Source organism: Lissotriton helveticus, chromosome 2_1, assembly GCF_964261635.1.
Source record: "Lissotriton helveticus chromosome 2_1, aLisHel1.1, whole genome shotgun sequence".
Classification (NCBI taxonomy): Eukaryota; Metazoa; Chordata; class Amphibia; order Caudata; family Salamandridae; genus Lissotriton; species Lissotriton helveticus.
The window spans coordinates 1,761,773,953-1,761,800,153 of NC_136059.1; the positions used below are offsets into that span (position 1 = coordinate 1,761,773,953).

At 50.8% G+C, this 26,201-nt stretch overlaps 1 protein-coding gene across 3 annotated transcripts in view; it reads right to left on the bottom strand.

The window, feature by feature from the left end:
* The window catches only part of C9orf72 (C9orf72-SMCR8 complex subunit), a 338,230-nt gene that overhangs the window by 292,426 nt on the left and 19,603 nt on the right, over positions 1-26,201 (bottom strand). The window lies entirely within an intron of this gene.

Sequence of the window (26,201 nt, forward strand, 5' to 3'; positions counted from 1 at the left end):
AGTTTTATCTTTCGCAAATGTGACACCTATTGTAACACAATATGTGTTGTGAGTGAGGGTGAGGGTGAGGGGTTGAGGGTGAGTGAGGGTGAGGGGTTGAGGGTGGGTGAGGGTGAGGGGTTGAGGGTGAGGGGTTGAGGGTGAGGGATTGAGGGTGAGTGAGGGTGAGGGTGAGTGAGGGTGAGGGGGAGTGAGGGTGAGGGTGAGTGAGGGTGAGGGGTTGAGGGTGAGTGAGGGTGAGGGGTTGAGGGTGAGTGAGGGTGAGGGTGAGTGAGGGTGAGGGTGAGGGGTTGAGGGTGAGTGAGTGTGAGTGAGGGTGAGGGGTTGAGGGTGAGTGAGGGTGAGTGGGAGTGAGGGTGAGTGAGGGGTTGAGGGTGAGGGGTTGAGGGTGAGTGAGGGTGAGGGGTTGAGGGTGAGTGAGGGTGAGGGGTTGAGGGTGAGTGAGGGTGAGGGGTTGAGGGTGAGTGAGGGTGAGTGAGGGTGAGGGTGAGTGAGGGGTTGAGGGTGAGTGAGGGTGAGTGAGGGTGAGGGGTTGAGGGTGAGTGAGGGTGAGTGAGGGTGAGTGAGGGTGAGTGAGGGTGAGTGAGGGTGAGTGAGGGTGAGTGAGGGTGAGGGGTTGAGGGTGAGGGGTTGAGTGAGGGTGAGTGAGGGTGAGGGGTTGAGGGTGAGTGAGGGTGAGGGTGAGTGAGGGTGAGGGTGAGGGGTTGAGGGTGAGTGAGAGTGAGGGTGAGTGAGGGTGAGTGAGGGGTTGAGGGTGAGTGAGGGGTTGAGGGTGAGTGAGGGGTTGAGGGTGAGTGAGGGTGAGGGGTTGAGGGCGAGTGAGGGTGAGGGTGGGTGGGTTGAGGGTGAGTGAGGGTGAGTGAGGGTGAGTGAGGGTGAGGGTGAGTGAGGGTGAGGGAGGGTGAGGGAGGGTGAGGGTGAGGGAGGGTGAGGGGTTGAGGGGTTGAGGGTGAGTGAGGGTGAGGGTGAGTGAGGGTGAGGGTGAGTGAGGGTGAGGGTGAGTGAGGGTGAGTGAGGGTGAGTGAGGGTGAGTGAGGGTGAGTGAGGGTGAGGGGTTGAGGGTGAGTGAGGGTGAGTGAGAGTGAGTGAGGGGTTGAGGGTGAGGGGTTGAGGGTGAGTAAGGGTGAGGGTGAGGGGTTGAGGGTGAGTGAGGGTGAGGGGTTCAGGGTGAGTGAGGGTGAGGGTGAGTGAGGGTGAGTGAGGGTGAGGGGTTGAGGGTGAGTGAGGGTGAGTGAGGGTGAGGGTGAGTGAGGGTGGGTGAGGGTGAGTGAGGGGTTGAGGGTGGGTGAGGGTGAGTGAGGGTGAGTGAGGGTGAGTGAGGGGTTGAGGGTGGGTGAGGGTGAGTGAGGGTGAGTGAGGGTGAGGGGTTGAGGGTGAGTGAGGGTGAGTGTGAGTGAGGGTGAGTGAGGGTGAGTGAGGGTGAGTGAGGGTGAGGAGTTGAGGGTGAGGGGTTGAGGGTGAGTGAGGGTGAGTGTTTGAAGGTGAGAGGTTGAGTGAGGGTGAGTGAGGGGTTGAGGGTGAGTGAGGGTGAGGGTGAGTGAGGGTGAGTGAGGGTGAGGGGTTGAGGGTGAGTGAGGGTGAGTGAGAGTGAGGGTGAGTGAGGGGTTGAGGGTGAGGGGTTGAGGGTGAGTGAGGGTGAGGGGTTGAGGGTGAGTGAGGGTGAGGGGTTGAGGGCGAGTGAGGGTGAGGGGTTGAGGGCGAGTGAGGGTGAGGGTGGGTGAGGGTGAGTGAGGGTGAGGGGTTGAGGGTGAGTGAGGGTGAGTGAGGGTGGGTGAGTGAGGGTGAGTGAGGGTGAGTGAGGGTGAGGGTGAGGGTGAGGGAGGGTGAGGGGTTGAGGGTGAGTGAGGGTGAGGGGTTGAGGGTGAGTGAGGGTGAGGGTGAGTGAGGGTGAGGGTGAGGGGTTGAGGGTGAGGGTGAGTGAGGGTGAGTGAGGGTGAGGGGTTGAGGGTGAGTGAGGGTGAGTGAGAGTGAAGGTGAGTGAGGGTTTGAGGGTGAGGGGTTGAGGGTGAGTGAGGGTGAGGGTGAGGGATTGAGGGTGAGTGAGGGTGAGGGGTTGAGGGTGAGTGAGGGTGAGGGGTTGAGGGTGAGTGAGGGTGAGGGTGAGTTAGGGTGAGTGAGGGTGAGGGGTTGAGGGTGAGTGAGGGTGAGGGTGAGTGAGGGTGAGGGTGAGTGAGGGTGAGTGAGGGTGAGTGAGGGTGAGGGTGAGTGAGGGTGAGGGGTTGAGGGTGAGTGAGGGTGAGTGAGGGTGAGGGGTTGAGGGTGAGTGAGGGTGAGGGGTTGAGGGTGAGGGGTTGAGGGTGAGTGAGGGTGAGGGGTTGAGGGTGAGGGGTTGAGGGTGAGTGAGGGTGAGGGGTTGAGGGTGAGTGAGGGTGAGGGTGGGTGAGGGGTTGAGGGTGAGTGAGGGTGAGGGGTTGAGGGTGAGTGAGGGTGAGGGTGAGTTAGGGTGAGTGAGGGGTTGAGGGTGAGTGAGGGTGAGTGAGGGTGAGTGAGGGTGGGTGAGGGTGAGTGAGGGTGAGTGAGGGGTTGAGGGTGAGTGAGGGTGAGGGTGAGTGAGGGTGAGTGAGGGGTTGAGGGTGAGTGAGGGTGAGTGAGGGTGAGGGTGAGTGAGGGTGAGGGTGAGTGAGGGTGAGGGTGAGGGGTTGAGGGTGAGTGAGAGTGAGGGTGAGGGTGAGTGAGGGTGAGTGAGGGTGAGGGGTTGAGGGTGGGTGAGGGTGAGTGAGGGTGAGGGTGAGTGAGGGTGAGGGGTTGAGGGTGAGTGAGGGTGAGTGAGAGTGAGGGTGAGTGAGGGGTTGAGGGTGAGGGGTTGAGGGTGAGTGAGGGTGAGGGGTTGAGGGTGAGTGAGGGTGAGGGTGAGTGAGGGTGAGTGAGGGTGAGGGGTTGAAAGTGAGTGAGGGTGAGGGTGAGTGAGGGTGAGGGTGAGTGAGGGTGAGTGAGGGTGAGGGTGAGTGTGAGTGAGGGTGAGTGAGGGTGAGGGTGAGTGAGGGTGAGTGAGGGTGAGTGAGGGTGGGTGAGGGTGAGGGGTTGAGGGTGAGTGAGGGTGAGGGGTTGAGGGTGAGGGGTTGAGGGTGAGTGAGGGTGAGGGTGAGTGAGGGTGAGGGGTTGAGGGTGAGGGGATGAGGGTGAGTGAGGGTGAGGGGTTGAGGGTGAGTGAGGGTGAGGGGTTGAGGGTGAGTGAGGTAACCTGGCATGGTAACCTGAAAAAAATGTGGGTGTGAGCCATGTGAAGGGGTCTGCGGTGAGTGTGAGACCCGAAAAGGCAGAAGTCGGGAAGGAGAGGCTGCGGGTAAGGGTGTGCACGAAAGTGAATGTGCACAAATGGGGCCATGCGGTGGGCGACCAAAGCAGAAGCGGCTGGCAGAATAAGCGGGCCAAGGCCGAGAGTCCACTGGGTGCACGCGTCCTACCCGGAAATGACTGGGGGATAGGTGGGGAATGGCATGGTAACCTGAAAAAAAGGTGGGTGTGAGCCATGTGAAGGGGTCTGCGGTGAGCGCAAGACCCGAAAAGGCAGAAGTGGGGAAGGAGAGGCTGCGGGTAAGGGTATGCACGAAAGTAAAATGTGCACAAATAGGGCCATGCGGTGGGCGAACAAAGCAGAAGCGTCTGGCAGGATGGTGGTGCCGGAATAAGCTGTGCACATGTCAGGCCATGCTTCGAGTAACTTATAGAGATGCTGTCGTAATTTAGCAGCGATTAGATTAAGCATTAGCAGAAGACATCCTGTATTTAGAGACTATCTTGTCTTTTTATGGAATCCATTTTGTATTTGGCAGCCATTTTAGATGGCCATGTGCTCACCATGTACTCAGTCCTATCTTGCTGTTCTCTGCTTGGTATATTTAGCCTCTTCCTTCTACTTTGCACATGCTCAGTTGTGCTTGCAGCTGCTGATATTCTGTAACTGTCAGGATGTGCTTGCTAGCATTGGCAAAACTGTTAGCTCCTCCTACTTGTCGACTGTGCATTTTCTGTATGACCATCTATGTGTGTAACTCTTCTTATGTGCACTTGTACTGCCCTTTTTTAGCCCCTGTGAGGGTATATAAGAGATACTGTGGCCTTCAGTCCTCAGACCATCTCATACAGAGTGCTGCGGCTTCTGTGTGACATGGCCTCACTTGTTGTAATTTAATAAATATGTTTCTCTTGATTACAGATTCTGTGCCAACTTTTTTCATGCTGCTTTAAAGGATCAGGTGTTAGTGCAAACCCCTGAGATGGGATTTTTGATTTCCTTCAATGCGGCTGACAGGATAGTAGGGTTGAGAGCAAAAGCGCCGAAGGGGCGCCTGTGTATATGCTGCTAATAATTAAAAAATGCATATGAGAACTGTATTATCGCAAATGATGGAAAAGATATCTCACCTGAAAGAAAAACAAGAAAGGAAACAAGACGGAGGGCATTGCTGTGGGGAGGGGGGGGGGGGGGAGGAGAAATGCACACGGCGGGCAGGGGAGGGGGCGGAGCGGGGAGCGCGGCATGAGGGTGTGAAGCAGCCGGGGCCTTTGAAGTGAAGCTAAGCTTCACTTCAAAGGTGTGGGAGGAGTGCGGCTGAGGGAACAGACGGCGATTTGGTGATGTGCACGCGCATTTTAGGTCAATGCGCTTGCGCATTGACCTAAAAGCCACGGGCACAGCACCAAATCGCCGCAGTTAGGTAAACTTTGTTTAAAGCCCTATAGTCTCGCTTCTCTCAATGCGCATGCGCATTGATAGGTCACAAGACCTAAAAAGGGAGTAAAACAGCAGGCAGCTTGACTTGGGGTTATTGGGTCCCACTGCTGTCGGTGCCAATGTTAATTGGAGACCAGCACTGGCTCCATTATACAGTACATGGTTCGCTAAAGTGACGGGAACAGTAAAACATCCTGCTATGGAGACAGAGACACATATGTGTTTTTTGTAGTGGATATACTGATTTTGAATGTCTGCACACGGGCTCAGGGAGGGGGGACGGGCTCACGGACAGCGGGAGGGGGGGGCATTTACGACGCATTTACACACGGGCTCAGGGAGGGGGGACGGGCTCACGGACAGCGGGGGGGGGCATTTACGACGCATTTACACACGGGCTCAGGGAGAGGGGACGGGCTCACGGACAGCGGGAGGGGGGGGGCTGCGGGAACGGCCAGCACTCACCTGGACCTGGACTTCCTCCGTCTGCGGTCGGCCTCGGAATGGCCAAAACAAACATGGCGGACAAAAAATAAATAAACCCCGCCCACGGCCGCATGACGAGCAAAAAGGGGCAGGATGAGAAAAAGATCACAGGAACGCCCACGAGTCGCCTCGCAGGATGACGGACGCCTCTGTTTGCCAATGGCTAGCGTCCATTTATGGAGCTAGCCAATGGGATACAGAGGCGGGCCGAACATCCATACTATTGACAAAAGTTTTCAGCCTGGGCGGAGCACTGCGTGCTCCTCTCGCCAGGTCGAAACCTAAAAAGACTTCAAGTCATTCAGAAAGTAGCAGCCAAATTCTGCATAAAATCCTCAAAAAGCAGTTGGCTTCTCCAGTGTTAGCAACTTTGCACGGGCTTCAAGTGCAGAAAAGAATTCAGTTGAAGTCATTTGCATTGCCATTGGGTTATACATGGGAAAGGCCCACTACTGCTCTAGCAACTACTTAACCCGTACGTTCCAAGGAGGTCTCTACTGTCCTGGAATCTAAGGCTCATTACAGTGCCTAAAGTCAACAAAACAAAAGGTTCCTTGGCTTACCTTGTCCCCAAGCTGGAGAATGACTTCCCTCCTGCCCTTATAATGAACCAGTCCGAATCCAGTTTCAGAAAACTTCTCAAAACTCACCTTTTCTAATCCGCACCAATCCCTGAAAATACCCCCAAGTACACTGAGTAAACAGAATGGTGTGTTATTAGCGCTGGGATGACCTGAAGGATAGATATGCGCTTTACAAAAACACCAGAGTACAATAGAATTAGCATGCAGTGAAGGAGAAAATTATGACAGTCTTATTGGCTGGGAGAGCAGACAGAAGGAGGTTACAGGAAGCAAACAGGGTGGAACCATGTGGGATGTGTGAGTGGGTTACATTGATGAAGCAGTGTACAGGGGGTGCACGGAAAGCTACACAAGAGGTTGCTGGGCAGAGGGGTGGCCAGGACTGTAGAACGGAGCTAAGGCACTAAACTAAGCATGAAGTAAACGGGAGAAGGAAAGATGGTGGCAGCAAGAAGGAATGAAGGACTATGGGCTCCATTTTCCCAAGTTGCATGTCCTTCCTTACCCTTTGGGCCTCCAGCTCCTCCTCTTCCCTTCTTCCCCGCGTATGCATGGTCTGAGGATTTATTGAATGGATGGTTGAGTCCATCAAGTTTCTATAATTTTTGGGACTTTTATATTCATACTTATACCTTTAACTAGCCTCTTGCTCCCATTGACTCCCCGCCTAGCAGTCATAATAATTACATTCAGGGTCCCTGCAATTTCATTTTGCGCCCTTGGACCCTTGCTTCCCTCTGGGACCTCATGATTGTGAGGCTTACCCATCTCTGTGGCCGTATCTTTTTACAAGCCCTTTGAGCAAGGCCTTGAGGCTTATGGGCCTAATGAAGACGAAGACTACAATTATGATGACGGGCTAGTGGAGGTGGTTGACCATTCGGCCCAATGCTCTCTTGATAAAGCCCTTACTTCCGCCCTTCAACCCATTTCAAAACGCCTTGACAAACTCTCTGGACGCTCTGCTGCCCCCCTCCTACAAGTCTAGTGCACTTCTCGCAACACACTCCTAATCCAAATACTAATTCCACTTGGCAACATTCAGATGCCTATGATAAGTTGTCCCAAGGGATTTTAGGTGAACATACCTAATAGTGCCAAGAGGCACTCAAGCTCTCCTGCCCCCGACATCCCTTAACACTGATACACATACCAATACTACTTCTTCCTCCTACTTGTCCCAAGCTACCAAACGTCCTGAGAAATGTAAATATTCTTTCTGCTCCCATCCTAGTAACCCCCCACCCCAATCCCTTCACTTTTGAGCCCTTCGACATCATTGAGAACCATCAGAGCTTGTCAGGATAATATGCTTGATGTTTTGGGCCCCTTGCTGAAAATCCTAGAATTGCCACTCCACGCACAAGGCACGAGCCCCTCTCCCCCCAATCGATCCAGATGTGCTAGCGGGGTGGACCCAGCGTGCGAGCTGTCTGCTGGGCAACACCAAATGAACCCTGGGCTCGAAAGACGCAAATCTGTACTGAGAATTGTTCTCCAGTTGATCCAATTGTCTATAGCTGAACTGGGTCCCTTATCTGAGGGGCAACTTTTCGGGGGCCGATTTTTCAAGGACATTGGCAAGTTCGTAAAAACATTTGCCTCATTAGACAAAGCCCAATCTTGTCTGAAGCAGGTATTCAATCCCCTTTTTGGTTGGGCCGCACGCAGCAGAGGACGTCCAGCTAGCTGTTTCAACTCTAAAGGTCTTCACGAGGATTCGTCTATTGACTCAAAGGCCATTGGCAAGATCATCCCAGACAGGCTTCTTCCCCTACAGTTCCAAGGGCTTAAGAGGGCATTACATTACAGGTGTCAACAGGGGTAATCAAGACTCCAACAACCAATCTGCAGGTAAAGATTCCTCCTCCTCTTTCGCATTTTCCTCGGAGGGGGCAGACTGCACCATTTTGCACACAAGATTTCGCCAGATTTTTGTGTTTTGGACACGGTTCAAGGTTACACTATAGAACTTTCTCAGGTGCCTGCTCGAATCCCCCCCCATCTCATTTTTTTCCCAACAAGACCTCCATTTCATAGACCTTGAGATTCAAGAATTTTTGATGAAAACGGTGATTGCAGTAGCTTTTTCATACCCAAAAGGTTTCTGCAGCAATGGGTTTCTGGTTCAGAAAAAAGGTGGAGGTCAAAGGCTGATACTCAATCTCAGAGAGTTCAACTCCTGGGTGGTTTACCGCCATTTAAAAATGGAAGGTATTCCCCTTCTGCGGGATCTGCTTCAGCAGAAGGATTGGATGGTGCATCTAGATCTCAAAGATGCCAAGCTCTCCACTCCTATTTTCTGTCCACACAGGAGTTCTCTTCAATTTCAGTGGAAAAATCAGTGGTAGGAACGCCTATCCCTTCCCTATGGACTCGTCAGCCTCTTGGGCATTCACGAAACCAGTGGTGGAATGTTTGAGAGAGATGGGTGTTCGCATGATCGTCTACCTGGATGACATGAGTCTGATGGCACAAGAAAAGGATCAGCTCCTGGCGCACGTGTCTTGGGCAGTGTCCCTGCTGCAAGACTTGGGGTACATAATCAATTCCAAAAAATCCACGATAATTCCTTTGGTTTCAGGAATACTCAGTCAAAGCCCAATTACTTCTTCCACTTCCAAGTAAAAACCATAATTCGGGAATTGTAGAGGACTCTGTCCAAATAGATGGTATCTTTGAGATCCTTAGCTCATATTGAGTCTGTTAACTTCTTCTATTCAATCGATCTTCCCCAGTCCGTTACACTACAGAGCCAATCAAAGCATGAAAATCCATTACCTCCAGAAAGGTTTGACCTATGATTGTCAGGCTCCCTTATCTCCTGACGCTCAAAAAAGAACTCCTGTGATGGCTTCTTCACATTGAGGCCTGGAATGGCAGAGCCATTTTCGGGGCAGTTCAAGATGTCCTCATTGAATCCAATACCAGCCACTGCTGGGGAGCAAGCTGAGGGGACTTTTCTACCAGGAGTCGCTGGTCATCAGAAGAGCTAGGACTTCATATAAATTGTTTGGAGGTTTTGGTGGTTTTGCTCGCCATAAAATCCTGCTCCCCCCTGAAGAGCAACTGTTTTATCCTCCTTCGTATGGACAATGTGTCAGCGGTTCGTTACATCAACCGATTGGGGGGTACCAGGTCTCGCCTTCTAGCGAACACGGACAGGAAATTTTGGCACTTCTGCCTCAGTCAGAAGATTGTGGTGCTAGCCGACTATCTTCCCGGGAAAGACAACCTTGTAGTGGATTGCAATTCTAGGTTTCTAGTGGATTACAGTCCCTGGAAGCTCTATCCCCAAACGTTCCGGAAGGTTTTGCGCTGCCTGGGTCCTTGTCAGGTGGATATATTGCATCCCAGCTGAATGCGCAATTCAAGGACTTTTACAGTTGGAAACTGGACCTGATGGCCCTTACCACTGATAATTTTCTTCAGAATTGGGCTGACCAATTGAACTATGCGTTCCTGCTTTTTGCCATGATTCCAAGTCGCAGCTCAGGCCCGGCTACAGTTGGCATCCTTAGTCCTGCTAACTCCGGTCTGGAAGACGCAACCATGGTCTCCGGCCCTTCTGCAGGTGTGGGGGTCACTTCCTATTATTCTTTCTGCATTCCCTCATCTTCTCTTAGATCTGGTAGGCTCTCCCCATCCTCTTCTCCTCCAAGGCCAGTTGGTTCTTATGGCCTGGAAAATATTGTGAGACATGGACAAGTCCATGCCATTTCAACAGTGGCTGCCACTTTTATATGACAAGCTTGGGCTCCTTCCAACCACAAGCGATATTCTTCTGCATGGAAGAGATGGGTGGATTGGTGCCTTCAATGGGATTGGATTCTGTGGGATCCAAGCTGAAGAATGCTCTCAATTTATTTTCTGAGTGTGCCAAGTCTGGATTATGTTACAGATCAGTAAATAATTTCAGGTCAGCTTTACCTGCTGGACACGATCTCATTGATGACAAGCCAGTGGGTATGCACCCTCTTGTGTATGAATTGCTTAAAGGTATCAGGGTAGCAACTCCTCTGAATCCTAGATATTCTCAATTGTGGGATTTGAATAGTGTTCTGTCCGGGTTTAATTCCTGGCCAGATAATTCTGATTTGCCCATGAAACAGATTGCTGCTAAGTTGACCATGTTTCTCTATTTGGTTTGGTGTTGAAGGGTGTCAAATGTCAAAGCTCTTGGCTTAGCAGGTAGGTTGTTTTCACCGAATGCTGTTGGTGTTTCTTTCATAATTTTCAAGAAGACGAAATCTATGTCCCGAACTACTGATTACCCGGCCTTTCCTCATAATCCAAAAGTATGTGTCGTCAAATGTTTGAACGTATATGAGGAATGCACATTGGTTGTAGGCGATCCCCTTGGCCTTTCTGTTGTTGGCACTTCAGAAACTCGTTCGACCGGTATCTACCGCGACCATGGCCTGTAGGGTCCATTGGATCATAGCAGAGGATGTTTATGGGGCTCTTTATCCTTGGGGGTATGGTGCCCAAAGTGTTTGTGCTTGGCTCCAGATTGGAAGATATCCTATGTGCCACTGATTGGTCCTCTGTGTTTAAGAACTTTTATTTCAAGCCTATTGAGCATACTTTTTCTGTTGTGGTAGGTTAGCTTTCAACCAGCATAATTGGAGCCTTCAGTCCTGCCATAGAATTTAAAGTTTTCTACCATATGTAACAAGACTTTTAGATTCTATTAAGGACACAGAGGCGAGGATTATCCCACCCATTGGAACAGGTAAGCTGTGTGATATTCTTGGTTAGTGTCTAAGTTATGGATCATAAATGTAACTGTTCTCTTTTGCTCGCCCTTGTGAGTATTTCTGGGTTGTGAATCTGGGTTCATATCTCCCTTTTACTTTCAGGCTCCAATGAGAAACAAGGCTTAGGGGTTTTGGAGCTCCAGTTCACTTTGGGTCTCAGTTGTTTTCCGGACTTATGTGATTCTGCAATGAATGGATTCACGGTCCTGTGGTTTGTTACTATTATGGACTTTTTGTTAAAGCTTTATTTTTTTATAACCTTTATTTTTATTTTGCAGAGAGAACATAAGGAATGCACATTATACAGCGAGCGGGCAGCAAGGGGCCATCGGCAGCAGCATACACACAATGGAAAAAAAAGATAAGACAACAGGGCAGTTGACTTTCTTTTGTTTCAGCTTGAAGTTGAACGGTTATTAATGCAAAGAAAGAGGCAGTCAAGATGGTGCTTCACTGTTTTGTACATCATGGCTACACACTATTGGTGGACTGTTGAGGATGTGTGGTTTAAAGTCTCTTGAGAAATGTACATTACATGCGTATGTTATTGTGTTTGATCGGCTACTATATGACGTAGTAAAGATGGAGAAAGCATAATACTCGCCTCCGTGTCCTTAATAGAATCTAAAATTCTTGTCGCATTTGCTAGAACATTTTCTTTCCCTACTCGGCACACTCTAAATGACCACCATATGAACAGAAAACAAAAACAGCTTAGTTGGTCAATTCAACTGATTGCCCTGGCTGCCAATGACTGCCCGCCCACTTGTTTCATCTGTCTGGGTGCTGCTTTTTTAGCTAGATGCATTCATAGAGCAACTTGCACTTGGGGCCTCCAAGCAATAATGCTTAAAAACAACACAGACTGCCACCAGCCACATGCAGATGCGAGAGCAGGAATAGACTCTTTGCCACTGAACTTGAGTAAAGAGTACACAGACCCAATCACAGGATGCCCTACACTTTCCATCACTGAAATTTGTTTTCATCTCCCTAATTGGCTGCAAGTGTCAGGTTCCCAGAACACTGAACCTGCTCATCACAGTTACCGTAATTACTGATGGTAATGTGCAATATAAAGGAATCCATATTGTAAAGTAACATTTTATTTTACGGTTATACTAGAGCAGGAAGGCAAACAAAAATGTCTACATGTCCCACAGACTAAGCACACATTAAAACTTCTTGTCCTTGACAAGATGCCTCTAGTCCCGGGCTTTACAAATTCCACACACCTGTCTAACATTCAGTTCAGGTGTAGCTTGCTACTCGCTGCAAAGAACTTCAATGCCTCATTACGGTTAGCAAGTGCTATATAATAACACGTACAATTGCAACTTGCATGCTCTATACATGAACTTGGTGTAAAGGAGGATGTAAAAGAGGAGCTTATGGATTTATAGTGCCAACTGGTTCTATGGAAACCATCCCAGAGGTGTCACTAAACGACCTGTGAGTATACAACACAATTCCAGACCACTGTTGTGCTATCCATGCAGGACTGGGATGCTGTAATTATTTTTGGATGTCACTGAAAGCTTAAGCACATTTTCTAACTCCTCCATAGAACCTGAGCACTGCCTTGGTGTCACTGATATTTTTTGACACTTCAATCTTGCTGTGATGGAAAAGTCCCTTGCATGGTGATGGACGTGCACCTCTGCCCTGTGTGCTCCAACTGTAATGATGTCTGGATTCCTAAAGCTGATTTTTGTTGTCATGGGGGAACACTGATCATGCGTGTGTGCCCTGACATAGGCTGGTCTCGCAGACTGTGGTCTTTCAAGGCAAGTAGGGGTGCCCAAAGTGCTACCCTCAAAGTAGTGAAAAGCTACAGCCCTTTCCAGGAGTCAAGCAGCACAAGTACGGTGGGGGCAGTATACCGCATAGTGATCAGTAGGAGTGAACCGGTCCTTTTACCTGTGTCACTGCAGTAAGGCCTACAAGATCACGCATTTAAAGTTCTCCTGCTTGTGCTTAACTGATGTCTGGCATACATTGGTTTGATGTATAGTGATGTGCAGAGCTTTTGTGGTCTATATGTGCTGAGTGTATATGTGTCTGTGAATGGGACAATACAGGGATAATGCAGTACTGTGCAGTATGCGTATATTATATGAATGTGCTGGCCCTGTGAATGGTACAATAACTAGAGACTGTGTTCCATTTTGAGAGACCAAGCGTTGTAGAGAGAAACATGAGGCAGGGAGGTAGACGAATCCCTCTAGACAGGTTTGTGGGTTGCTGCATTACTGCAAGCTGTGTGGGACACAATTGAAGAAGACCTTTAGTAGACTTCAAAGGGTGCTCTTTGATTCAGAGGATAGGTCACTGGGAAGGGGCATGGGCACGTGTCAAGAAGGAGATGGGTCTGATAAGAGAATCATAAAGAGTTGGGCAGAGGCCCTGAGGTAACCTGATACACATAAGACTGTGGCTGACCTCCAGGTGTGAACCTCTAGTCACTCCCATGGGCTGTGCTGTGGGGCTTTCAGATTGGGGCCGCTCCTACTGTGACATACTGCTTTCAGGAGTAAGGGAGAGCAGAGAAGGGGGCACTTCAAAGATTCGGATTCTAAATCACATTTGATGTCTGGAAATGGACTATAGCAAGGGGAGCTGGAGACTCCAAAAAGTGTCAACTCTCAAGCAGCCAGTCGGTTTGTGTGAGGAAGAGAAGCTCTGCTAGACTTCAGCCTGTTATCAGGATTGGATACCAAGTCTTGCTACTCTCCAAGCTTGGCGAGGCACTCAAGATCACCTGGCCTGGAGCATCAGCACCTGCTGCTTGCCAGGACCTGTGTGCCCTATGAGGAAGAGGAGGGCACTGGTGAACGTGAGGTATAGTGGGGGATCCTGACTAATGGATCCCGTAGAGAAGTGTGAGGAGATAGCTGCTGCACCAAACAGGTTGTTCACTGAGTGCAGGGAAAATTTGGCGACCCACGTATTCCACGGGAAAGTCACCACAAAGTGAGCTGGGACCATTGCTGCACCGACTGGGTCATCACCCATGTGCAAATTCCAGTTGGTGACCCCTTACGCCAGGTGGGGCCACCCTGAACATTGCAGCCATGCCGATCGGGCCGCAGCTCTTGTGCAGCGTCAAGCTGGCGGCCCTACATGCCAGGTAGGGCGTCGGTGAAGACTGCTACTGTGCTGATCGGCCCGTAGCCATATGAAGAGGCGGAATGGTGACCTTGTATGGCAGAGGGAACACTAGAACCAAGCAAGAAGCGCGGTCTGGTCGATAGCGTCAATGGAAGAGAGAGGCCACTTGTGTGACCCAAGTACACCTGAGCCATGACTGAGGACCAGTACCAGGATTGTGTCCCCACCCACCCCCCGCCCCTCCACCAGTGGGAAAAACATGGGATCCACCTAGCATCAGAGGAGCATTGAAAGCTTGGCAGCGACTGCAGCAGCTCCGGAGGATCTCAAGGACACTGGTCCACAGACCTTCTGGACCGCACGTGAAAGACTTACTGGCAACAGACGCTGCAGCTTCAAGGCCCGCGGAGGGGGCACGCTCAGAGACTCTAGCCGTTTTGACTTTAATAAAGAGAAAGAGTGGAATGTCTGAGACTCAGACTACTAGTGGAGCTTAATCTGAATGTCACCTATAGTGAATGGGGAGTAACCATTATTGCTAGCTTGAGGGGAGTGGGTTCAGGGACCCACCTAGAAAACACTAGAGCCCTGACTCCAGGGAATGAGTGTATTGTTTGTAAATGTTGTTTCCTACTTTGTGATTTGTAAATAAATACTCTTTTTCTTATAAAAACATCGAAAGGACAATCATTTATTGCATAGAGAAGTGTGGCTCACTGGTTAGAGGAGGCAGACCCGGACGCTGAGATCAGACCCGGGACCAGGGTTCAATTCCAGACGTGGCAGGGTCTTGAGCCCAAAATGTCCACGGAATCGGTAATTCTCGCTTCGGTGCCTACTCGAATCACAGGTTCACACTCTGCAACTCTGGGCATTAGCTTGCTTAATCTCCACTACGGCCCCCCGCGGCGGGATGCCTGGCTTTCACCTTGGGGATACCCAGTAGGGGCTATCTCACAGGGAAAAACCAGGACGGGTTCCCAATGCAAAGCGCTTTGAGACCTGACGGTGATATTGCGCTATATAAAAACCTATCCATCCATCCATCCATCCATCCAGCTGCCGCACGTATTTTGAGATGTGAGGTTCTGTTCTTCCCCATGTCTACCCCCCCATTGTCCGAGAGGCACTAGACTCATCAACCTGCGCTACTACTGAGAGTAAAGTGCTGATGGGGGACTTGGCCCAGTTGCTCAAAATCCCGGGACATCAGGAGTAAAATGACAACCCCCACAATCCATGGGACGAGGCTGTTCTTAGAAGGGTAGTTTTGATTAGAGGGTACACCACTTGTATTACACTTTAACTATACAGTTCTCTTCCCTATGGCATGGCAAGGAAAAACGTTTTCTTAACATCACCTAGAAAGGAGCTCTTTTGCAAATTGTGAGACATTGTGAGACCTGAAAAAAGTGCAGAGATGACACCTCCAATTGCAATTACTATCTTATTGCAAATCATTAATCTTACTAATAAAATCAAATCTGCAGAATTTTTCCATCATAAATGTAATTGACGATTAAAGAAAATCTGCATGTGACTGCATTTTATGCTGTTGTAGGTGTGACTTGAGGACAAAAAAATTGGTGTTGTAAGTGTCAGCTCTGTTATAGGTGTGGTAGTGGTTCAAAGGCCACCATTTTATGGGGGTGTGGATTTTTTAACATTTAATAAGCTATTGCACACTTATCATAAGCGGATACCCGTGGACTCCCTTGTCATAGTGTTTAGAGCCGCCAGGCATACATCACAGAAACATTTCTTCTGGCATATGCTTGGTAGTTTTGAAAATCACAAAAAATAAGGAAAACTATGGTGATCATAACTCTATGGCAAGGCATGTGTACACTTTAAAATTGTTGTGAATCATCCCAAAGTGGAAAGGTAATTCCATTTAATAAGTGCGGCCATGCATTAGATCATGGGTACTCACAAATATTTTGCCAGGGGCCACAAAGTACTCTCTATGGCATGCCCTAGGGCCGCACCAATGCCAGCAGGGCAAGGGTTGGGTGATGAAAGATGAGCGTAGAGGGATGCAAAGCAGATGCATGGTGTGGATAACAAACCAAGCCTTTACATGACTTCTGTCTGCTACCGACAGACAAAGCACCAACTTCTAATGTAAAACGTGAGAGGGAAAGAGATACTCATCTGGCTGCTGAATTGCAAAATGTGAAACCAGAAAACCTGGGATCAGTTCTGGCTCCTCCACTTGACCAAGTTGTGCAATTTTAGGCCATTACTTTGCCTCATTTTATTTCATTACCACATTTGAGAGACCCCTGAAATACACTAGTTCAGGATGTGTGCTGTACAAAACCTTCTTGTGCGGCATTTAATTAACTGTGTTGTTTCAATTATATAACAACTGAGTCCTACACACAAGGTGCACCTGACAAATGACTTGACTCTTGGTTCACTAATGCCATGGTTTTCAGAATGGGGACAGAATTAATGTTTCCAAGTTCATGTTTGAAAACTATCACTTCTAATAAATACCTCAATGCAGGGGGCGTGGCCAGGCGCCAGCGAAGATGGCCGCCTAGTACCGGAGCTCCGCCGGGACGACTGCTGTCCCCGAGAAATCCGCCTTAAATCCTGGCCGGAGCGCCCACACACAAGCGCACCGGCCCCCTGACCGGAACCGCTGCTGATCCGCTCTTGGAACGGAGAGCGTACTCCCTGCAGGGCCGAAACGCCGCAGCGCTCGTCTCACGGCCGCACCCGTGAGAGCGGCCGGAGCCTGAAACCGGAGCTGCCCTAAAATTGAGGCCCCGGCTTGCGGCCTGCACCTCGGCGGCCGGAGTCGGGCCGAACTTCTAGAATTACGGCAGGAGGCGGCTCCGAGCTGAGTGCCGCTGGGACGAGCAAGGATCCCTCATACTGCCAGTGAGGGGGGGCGGAGAGACCGGCGTGGGTGCCGAAAGCGCCTGGGCCTACAGCGCTGCCTGCTGCCGAGAGACGGAGGACCACACACTGCCCACTCGGGCACACTCCGGAGGTGAGGGCTGGGCGGCAGGAGGGGGCCACGCGGCACCGGACACTGCAAGGGGGGAGCCCATCAACACTACTCACGGCTGAGCTCCTGCACACAGTGCCGACCTCTGAGGGAGAACTATTACCATACGGCAACTGCGTGCCGCTCCGGGGGTGATCGCGCAGGGCCCAGCTGGTCGGACCAAGGGCCCCAGTGCAATCCCAGACTTCCTACCGGACTCGGACACCCGCCCGCTCCGGGGCCTGCCTGGGCAGCCCAGACTCGACCACCACGTGGGCACGAGTGGGCCGGCCGTCCGCTGCTGCCTTGTGCTGTGGGGTCCGCCGGAATAGAAGCCGGACTCTTGCGCGACCGTAGGCCTCCCTTGGCGGCCGCGCCACACGCCTGCCGGGAGTGGAAGTGACCACCGCCGACTGCTGGCCTGAGCTTCGGGACTCACAGGAGAGACTGCCCAGATCTACAATGAGGCCCAAAACGGGAGCCCCGACCCAAACGAACAAGCTGGACAAATACGCGGTGGCCACAGGCCCCGCGCAGTCGGGAGCGAAGGGGGGAAGCACCACGGACGCAACTGAACCCTCACTGACGTCTATAATGGCTGCAATACAGACGCTCGGTACCACTCTCGAATCCAAAATGGACAAGGTTACGATTGAAGTCAATCTACTGCGTACTGACCTTGGCAAAACCACCGAAAGGTCCAAGACCAACGAAACAGACATTGCAACGCTCCAGGCCTCCTCGAAGCGACTGGAAGGCCGGGTAAATGAACTCGTCCACCAACACCGGCTAATGGCGCTGAGACTCGAGGACCAGGAATGGAGAGCCCGGCGCAGTAACATACGCGTCGTAGGTGTGCCGGAAGATTCGGAGAAGCACAGCGCGGAGCTATTCTTGGAAGACTTAATCCTGAACCACCTTCGGCCAAAGAGGCTGTCGAAGTTTTTCACCATCGAGAGGGCCCACCGAGCTCTGCTCCCCAAGCCCAAACCAGGCACCCCGCCACGCACGATCATTGCTAAAATCCTAAACTACCGAGACCGGGATGCCATCCTTCAAGCGGCCAGACAACAGGGAGACCTGCAGTATGAGGGGACCACCATTAGATTCTTCCCCGACTTCACCTTGCAGGTCCAGCAGGAACGCCGCTCGTTCATGGGGGTGAAGGCAGCTCTCAGAGAGCGAGGGATCAAATACATGATGTTCTTCCCCGCGAAACTCAAGATAATATTTGGAGGAAAATCCCGCTTCTTCACCTCGCCGAAGGCGGTCCAGGAATGGCTCGACGAGCAGGCACCGGAGGCACCGGCAACGCAGAACCGTGACGGCTGGAGAGAACCTGGAGCCCCTTCCCCGGGATCGGCGGCTGGGAAATCCGCAGGAGACGAACAAAGCCAAAGGTCATGGTGCTCCAGGTCCAACAGTCCTCGTTGGGACTCCCCACAGGACAATGCAGCGCGGTGAGACGCCGAACGGCATGAGCGCGCCAACTGGCCACAACTACGCTGGCGTCGACAGAGGTAAGACTCCTTCATTGCTTTGGGGTGCGGGCGCACTCACTTATGACTATTGTGATATTGGCCTGATAGCCACGTTTCCATAGACTTAAGGGACCTCAATGTCGGGGACACGGGAATGGCGGCTGGTGTTGGGACTGGCACACGTGCCTACTACCAGAGTTCCTCGGGGGGGGAAGTGGTTTACTCTCTCCGGGGTGGGATGGGGGCGACAGGCGCTCTGCTAATTGGGGTTGTGGGTAGTTCGGAGCAGGGTGGGGGGCTAGTTTAATGTGGGGGGGGTTCTACGAGCCGGGATGGGGACTAAGACACTGGTCCTCATACAATTATTTTATTTGCATCACATACGGATGTTGGGAGGGCAACCGGGGGGGGGGGGGGGGTGGGTATGTTTTACGGTCATGTGTAGTTTCTGAGATCAGCCTCGACCCATACGCCGGAGGGCGGCTACAGTTTACCACACACAGTCATGGTTATGGCTAGGCGATGGGAAAAAAATCTCAAGATCCTTAGCTGGAACGTAAACGGGCTAGGAGACAGACTAAAGCGCACCATAGTCTTACAGTTCATTAGAAGGCACCACCCGGACGTAGTAATGCTGCAGGAAACACACCTCCTGGGAAACACGTGTCAAGCCCTTAACAGGTTGGGGTACACCCTTGCAGTACATGCGGGCTCCACATCAGGCTCCAGGGTTGTGGGGATTTTGATACGCCGATCACTTCCCATTCATATAACTAACACTGAGTCAGACCCGCAGGGCCGCTTTGCAGTGCTGTCCGGCAGGTGGGAGGGGCACCACCTCAACCTGCTCTCGGTATACATCCCGCCAGGCCTCCAAACCCAAGCATATGCTGACCTGGGCAAAGTGCTGCTTTCTCTCCCTGATGGTCGCCTCGTGCTGGGAGGGGACTATAATGCTGTAGTGTCGGGCACTTTAGACAGGCATCCACCCAGAGACACACCACAAGGGCAGCAGTGGCTATCCACCGTCCTAGAAGCCTTCGGGCTCACTGACGTTTGGCGGCTGCTACACCCGACTGATAGTCAATATACCTTCTTCTCCGGTCCCCATGGCACATTCTCCAGACTTGATCACATCCTCACCCTTCTACACCTAGACATGACGATACACGACGCAACACACCTACCACGTGGCATATCTGACCATTCACCAGTTATCGCTCACTTCACGTTTGGGACGCGGCGAGAGGGCTGTATCGCGCCCATTAGTGCGTTGCACCTTAAGTCAGAGGAAACTAGGAAGGCGCTCACAAAATCGATCACTCACTACTTCGACAGTAATGTAGGCTCAGTGGAATCCCCGGTCATCCTCTGGGAGGCCTTCAAAACAGTAATCAGGGGGGAGGCACTGTCGACTATAGCCGGGAAGCGGAGGGAGAAAGAGCGCCAGGTCACTACGGTGGAAGCGGACCTGGCAACCCTAGAACAGGAGGCGAGTGCAACTAGTGCACCTGTTGTACACCATAGGCTCAAGCTCAAAACGGCTGAATACAAGGAACTAGTCACGCAAGACGCTCAGAGGGCAGCCAGACACACGATGGGCAGGGTATACGATCAGGGCGACAAGGCCGGGAAATTAATAGCGTGGCTGGAAAAAAAGAAACAGGCCACCAGAGTAGTCCCCGAAATCATGACAGCCGCGGGGTCGATGGTAACAGAGCCCCGAGAAATAGTGGCAGAATTTGCACGCCACTACAGGCAAGTATACAGCCGGGTATCGGACCGTCCGGAGGAGGACTCGATGGCCCTCCTGGCGGACATCCAACTGCCCTGCCTGTCAGAGACGGTGTGGCAATCCCTCGAGAGCCCGCTCGCTCCCTCAGAACTGCAACGCGCAATTATAGACCTACGCCCAGGCAAGGCCCTGGAGCCGAATGGCCTCCCAATAGAGCTCTACAAACTGCAACCTGACGCCCTCAGCAAACACCTTAAGCCCATGTTTGACGAAAGTAGGAAGAATGGAATCCTGCCCAAAGAGCAGCGGTTGGCTACGATTGTGGCGATCCCTAAAGAGGGTAAACCTAGAGAATTATGTGCCTCATATAGGCCGATCTCGTTTATCAACGCGGAGCCAAAAATGCTGGCCAAAGCACTCGCAAATAGACTCCAACCTGTCCTGTCTACGCTGGTCCACCCGGACCAGTCCGGGTTCATGCCCCGCCGCAATACGGCACTCAACATTCGCCGCCTACATGGGGTGCTAGGTCAGAGGCATAAACTGCAAGAAGATGCGGTGGTGGTCTCCCTCGACGCCACCATGGCGTTCGACACTCTTGAATGGCCATACATGATCGCAGTACTGCGCAAACTGGGATTCGCGCCAAAATTCATATCGTGGGTGCGCCTCCTATACACCGAACCACTGGCCCAGGTGGTCGTGAACGGTAAGGCGTCGGACGTCTTCACCCTTGAGAGGGGGACTCGGCAGGGCTGCCCTCTCTCCCCCCTCCTGTTTGCGCTCTCACTCGAGCCGCTTGCGGCCTGGATAAGGCAGGACGTATACCTTAAAGGTATAGCCTGGACGGAAGGGTGGGAGGACAAGATTTCCCTCTACGCCGACGATATCCTCCTGTACCTGTCCAGACCGCGTAGATCCATATTGGCAGTGCTCGACATCCTCACCAGCTTCGGACGGAACTCCGGGTTTCGAATAAACTGGAGTAAATCGCATCTCTACGTGTTACGCGGGGATCCCCCGAGACTCCCAGCCACCAGCCCCTTGACAGTGGCAACGGACGGCTTTACATACCTGGGAGTCTTTGTCTCCACTAACAAGACCCTGTTATATGAGCGCAACCTGCTCCCTCCCCTCAGACGGCTCCAGCGGGAGACAAAATCCTGGCAAAACCTTCCACTGTCGTTATTAGGCCGAGCAGCCCTATTTAAAATGGTGGCGCTGCCTAGGTTCCTTTACGCCTTACAGAACTACCCGGACGTAGTGCCCAACTCATACTTCATGGCGGTGGAAGCGGCGCAACGTGAACTCCTATGGGCGGGTACGCCTAGGATCGCACTACATAAACTCACACTGGGGTGGTATGACGGTGGGATTGCCCTTCCCGACATCCGCAAATACTATTGGGCAACACACCTCTCAGCCATTAACCAAGGGACATACAGCAGTGGGGATGACCCCGGATACGGGATGGACAGGTGGCAACTCCCTGGAGGGAACTACGAGGCCGCACTCTACTCAAGGCCGGGGAGATACCAACTCACCGGACCGACCCAGCACTCAGTTCAAATTTGGCATATCGCTCAGAAAAAGTTGGGGTGGTCGGATGTCCTCACCATGTCCACACCTCTGTGGGCCTCTGAAAAGCTGGGCACTCTGGGACGCAAGGGGTTCCGAGGCTGGGACATGATAGGGATTTCACAAATTAGAGACCTCTGGGGGCCGAAAGGTATCCACACGTTCGCACACCTACAAGACACATACAACATGGCGCGCACTGAATACTTCCGATACCTGCAGGTACGACATTCCCTACTAGCGAATATCCCACCAGGCACCACCTTACCCCCGGCCTCTCCATTGGAGGATAGACTACTTGATGGACACCTCCCAGAACACGCCATCTCCCTCACATATAAAAAACTAATTAATAACCCCCCTGATACCTTACTTCCTCTGAAGGACAAATGGGTTACAGACGGGCTGGAGATAGACGAGGAGGAGTGGTCTCACGCACTAGCCTCGCCCAGGGAAGTAGCGATATCGGCCCGCCTAAGGCTAGTCCAACTAAAAATCCTTCATAGAGTCTACATTTCCTGCACTAGGCTGGTGGCGATGGGTAAGGGTGGAGAAGGGCTCTGCAGAAGGGGTTGTGGCGGGAAAGGCACCTTCTTCCACATACTGTGGGAGTGTCCAAAAGTGCAAAGATATTGGAGGAAGGTGGTCCATTGTATGCACGAGGTTCTGGAGGTAGAACTGCGCCCTGAGGCCAAACGATGCCTCCTAAACATCTGGGAGCCCACGGACCTGTCTTCCAGGGGGAGGGTCTGGGTGACACTTGGGCAGATGGTGGCAAAGAGAAACATAGCAAGACTTTGGGGAGCCCCTAATGCACCGACATTGAGGGATTGGCAAAGCGACATGGACTGGTGCATGCTGCAAGAAAAGACTCTCTACGAGACGAGAGGCTGCCCCCGCAAATGGAGTGATATATGGTCCAGCTGGAACGAATTTAGAGGTAACATATGCGAACCCCCCCTGGCTTCACAGGTTGGGCAGGAGGACATAGACTAAGACCCTTGCCATGTGGAGATAACTGCTAGACGTGTTCTACAGACGCTGCGCCTCTGGGGCCGCAACTGAGCTGGGACTGATGTAACTCACTGACCAAGTTTCTTGTTTCTGGGATATGGGTAAGGGGGGGGATAGGTTTTAAGTTGGGGCTGTTACAATGCACACCTTAGTTCTACTGCACGACATCCTCAAATGCACCTCACATTCCGCGGCGCAGGCTGCTAACTACTCCTCTCACATTTCCGTTTTCCGCCACCGGGCCTCAGGGATGCCGGTTTAAGGCTGTGTTTACCCGACTGATCACTCGTTGCTAATTGCATGGCCTCCGGGTTGTAGGCGTGCGAAACAGTGTACTGAAGTCCAAAAATAATAAAAGCAGTTGAACCAAAAAAAAAAAAAAAATACCTCAATGCAGTAATATAATCTGATCTACTAAGGTAACGCGCTCGTGCAGGTTAATAAAATACAATTTTTTGAAGTTTGCAGAGAATTTATCATGTTTTTACAAGTTTAATGCACAATGTCTTTCAAACTAAAGGTGTTCGTAAAGATAGGTTGTCTATGGCACATTCTTGGTTTCTTTACTGTTGCTTTAGTTAAAATGTAAATAAAGTATGCCCGCTTCATAGCTTTATGAATGTTCTTAGTTCTTACTCTGGCCAGTGAACACCAGCCCAGTGCTGCTGTTCACCAGGGGGTCGCAATTAAAGGTCAGGAGGACCGCATGCAGCCGGCGGGATGTACTTTGAGTATCCCTGCATTAGATAGTAGAGCTTTTTCAAAGAGGAAATGTGTCATAAGTAACTTTTCCCATGTAAAACTTAGAATTAAATAAAGCATTAGTGAACATAATCATTTATGGGGCAAAATATAAATCACACATACTAGAAGGTTTGCTGTGTGCACAAATGAGCTGCCTACAAGAGTTTGCACCACGTACTCACTCACTTAATTGTCGAATAAAGTTTATGAAATGACTGCGAGGTCAAAGCCAGACATGTTTTTTTCTAGACCCCCCTACCGTTGTGCTATGAAACTCGCTTCAAGGACACTAGTCCAATAGCTCAGACATTCATATGCAGCAAGTTGGGCAGTTCCGTCAGCGGAGAACACCACAGTTCTGGCTCGCCTGGCCTGGGTTGGTAGTGCCAATTACCACTCTGACGTCAAAGGGAATCCTGATAGAGGGCGGGCGCGCTCTAACTTCTTGTCATGTCACTGTTGCTGTATGTGCTATTTGAACATACACTATACCCCACCCTGACCTCGGCATGGGGGTATTTCCAAACTATGCCAATACCCACCCCATCCGGGGGAGCTGTGCAAGTGGGGAGAGCCCATTTTCATGTTTACAGGCGATGCATTTCAGATTTCGATTGCCCGAGCTTTGCGCAAGGTTGTTTATGCCCCATATACAAGCTCTATAGAAAACTTGGCAACCTTGAGAAGTTTTAGTTTTGCCACAAAGGCGTGAAAATCGCAAATATTGCGACAATATTTGCTGCAGAAGAACATAGCTTTGCATAAGATATACTACCAAGAAAAGACAAGTGCACATAAAAAAATGTGCAGGATAAACTTATACAGAACAACTGTCAACAGTTTACAGCATGTTTGCTTTCATTTAGAGGGAACGTTTTTTCACGCTGTAGTAAAAATTATCTCGGTATATGGAGAAACTTTGCATTTGCGAAGTTGAAAGAGAGAAACGCAAAATTTGCACAGGGTGAAAATTGCGAAATTCGTAGACTAATTTAAATCACTGCACACTCCCGGCCTTGACATGGTGTAGGGTTTGCTGATATTCTTAATTATATAAACGTGCAAATTATAAATATTATTTTTTACTATTAAATGCGAGACTAACCAATCCCATGCTGCTGAGAGGCACCAGGTTTGCTCCAATATCTACTCACGGCCGTTACTACCCAGAGATGCACAGCGCGGCTCACTGCGCTCCCCAGTATGCAGAAACACGAGCTGGGACACGCCCGAGCCACGTGCTGTGCCAGGTGCCTTGGCAGGTCTCGGCCCAGCCTCGCCACTCCCAGGGCGGCGGGCCTCGGAGCAAAGTGCGCCTGAAAGGCAGCCAGGCGCGGGCAGGGCCGAAATAGGGGCTCTGGAGCTTGGGAGGGACAGGGAGCGGCCAACGCCGCGCGTGTCTCGGCTATTCCACCAGTGCAAACGTGGGCCGGGGACTCTGCTCCCTCTCTGGAAAAGCAGGTTATCACAGCATACGGGATGGGCCCATCTGCACGGTTTAGGATTGGCAGAACTGGCTCTGCCTTTCATCCTTCCATGGTCGAGAAAAAAAGAGGACAAACTTGATTGTGTAATAACAAGCAGTTGAACGGTTTGTCTGTTTTTTTCTCTTCAAAACAAACATTAGACTGACTTCTGAGGCGATGGGTTAAGGAGAAGGAGAAATTACAAAAAGTAAACATGGCTCTGAGAGACCTTTTTGCTTTCCATGAAAATGCTGATGTCATGACTCTTGAGGCCAGGCAATGCGAGGTGACATAGGGTTGAGCCGGGACTGCACTCTTGGAATTGAGAAATGCCCTCAAGACCGGGCTGTTCCAATGAGCGCCTGGGCCTGCAAGCGCCTGAATACCCTATCCGGTTTTTAGCAGCGCTGTATTAACCTGGGATTGATTAATATAACTGGCAACACTTTAAATGACCCCATCATGTTACACTGTACATCCTGTTCCTCTGTATCCATGTTTAGGGTCTTAGACTTGTGAAGTAATCCGCAGAGGATTAGAAGATGGAACTGGCCTTCTCCATTATTTATAGAAACAAGAAAAACAAGCGCGCGCCTTTTGCTAAAGGAGGAGACAGGAGTGGGCCTGCGCGATTCCCTTGTGGGAGCGTGCAGCAGGGCGCGATGATTGCGACCATATGGCGTCGCTCGCTCACGCAAGGGAATCGCCAGACGTGCACTCGTTGCCATTGCAAGCATTGCAACACGTGCACGTTTTTGTCCCCAAAGCTGTGCCGATGGCTTAAGGTCTCTCTTCTACGCAACACACTCGTGCAGCACGCGGGCTGCGTAGGTGAGACCTAAAAAGGCACATATTTTTGTTTTCCAAGGTAGAACAAGCTAGTAGCTTTTCAAATATGGCAATTTAATTAACACACACAAGGAATAGTTTAGTAGTTTAATATAATTTGTCCCTTAGTGCCTTATCTGTGTTTCCGTGATGAGGACAGCTGTAATTTAACTCATTTTGTGCAGATGTAAAATTGTAGTCCTCCCCAGTTTGGTAAATGTCCTTGGTTTTGTTTTTGAAAATCTAGTCACTCTATCACATGCATGTTTCCTTAAACTTTATTAATCCATTTCTACATATTGCCCTCTTTTAAAAATTCACCTTTGTTTTGAAAATTGTGTCCTGCAACCTAACATTACTTAATCTTTTCCAGCCAATCTACTAATCCCACCAACAATCTTTAAGAATTCATATACGTCGTTGATAGTTCACATCTAACTCATATTACTTTAATCCACCACAAAAGAACCGGAGCAAATGCAAGGAATTGTTTTCTTGAAAGCACAAGTCTAATCCCATACCAAACAATAACCACTTACCACTGGTTAACCATGAATGATCAAATATGTTTAACAGAAAAATACCCGTCTGTCAATTCTTAAATGTTCCCTCACAATTCGCCACCCTAAAAGGAAAATTGAGCATCCTCTTTCTAAACCAAACCCAAGAAGATATTGCACTTGGGACCATCGTCCTCTTAAATACTAGACTTCATCACTGGATTCACACGTTTGCATG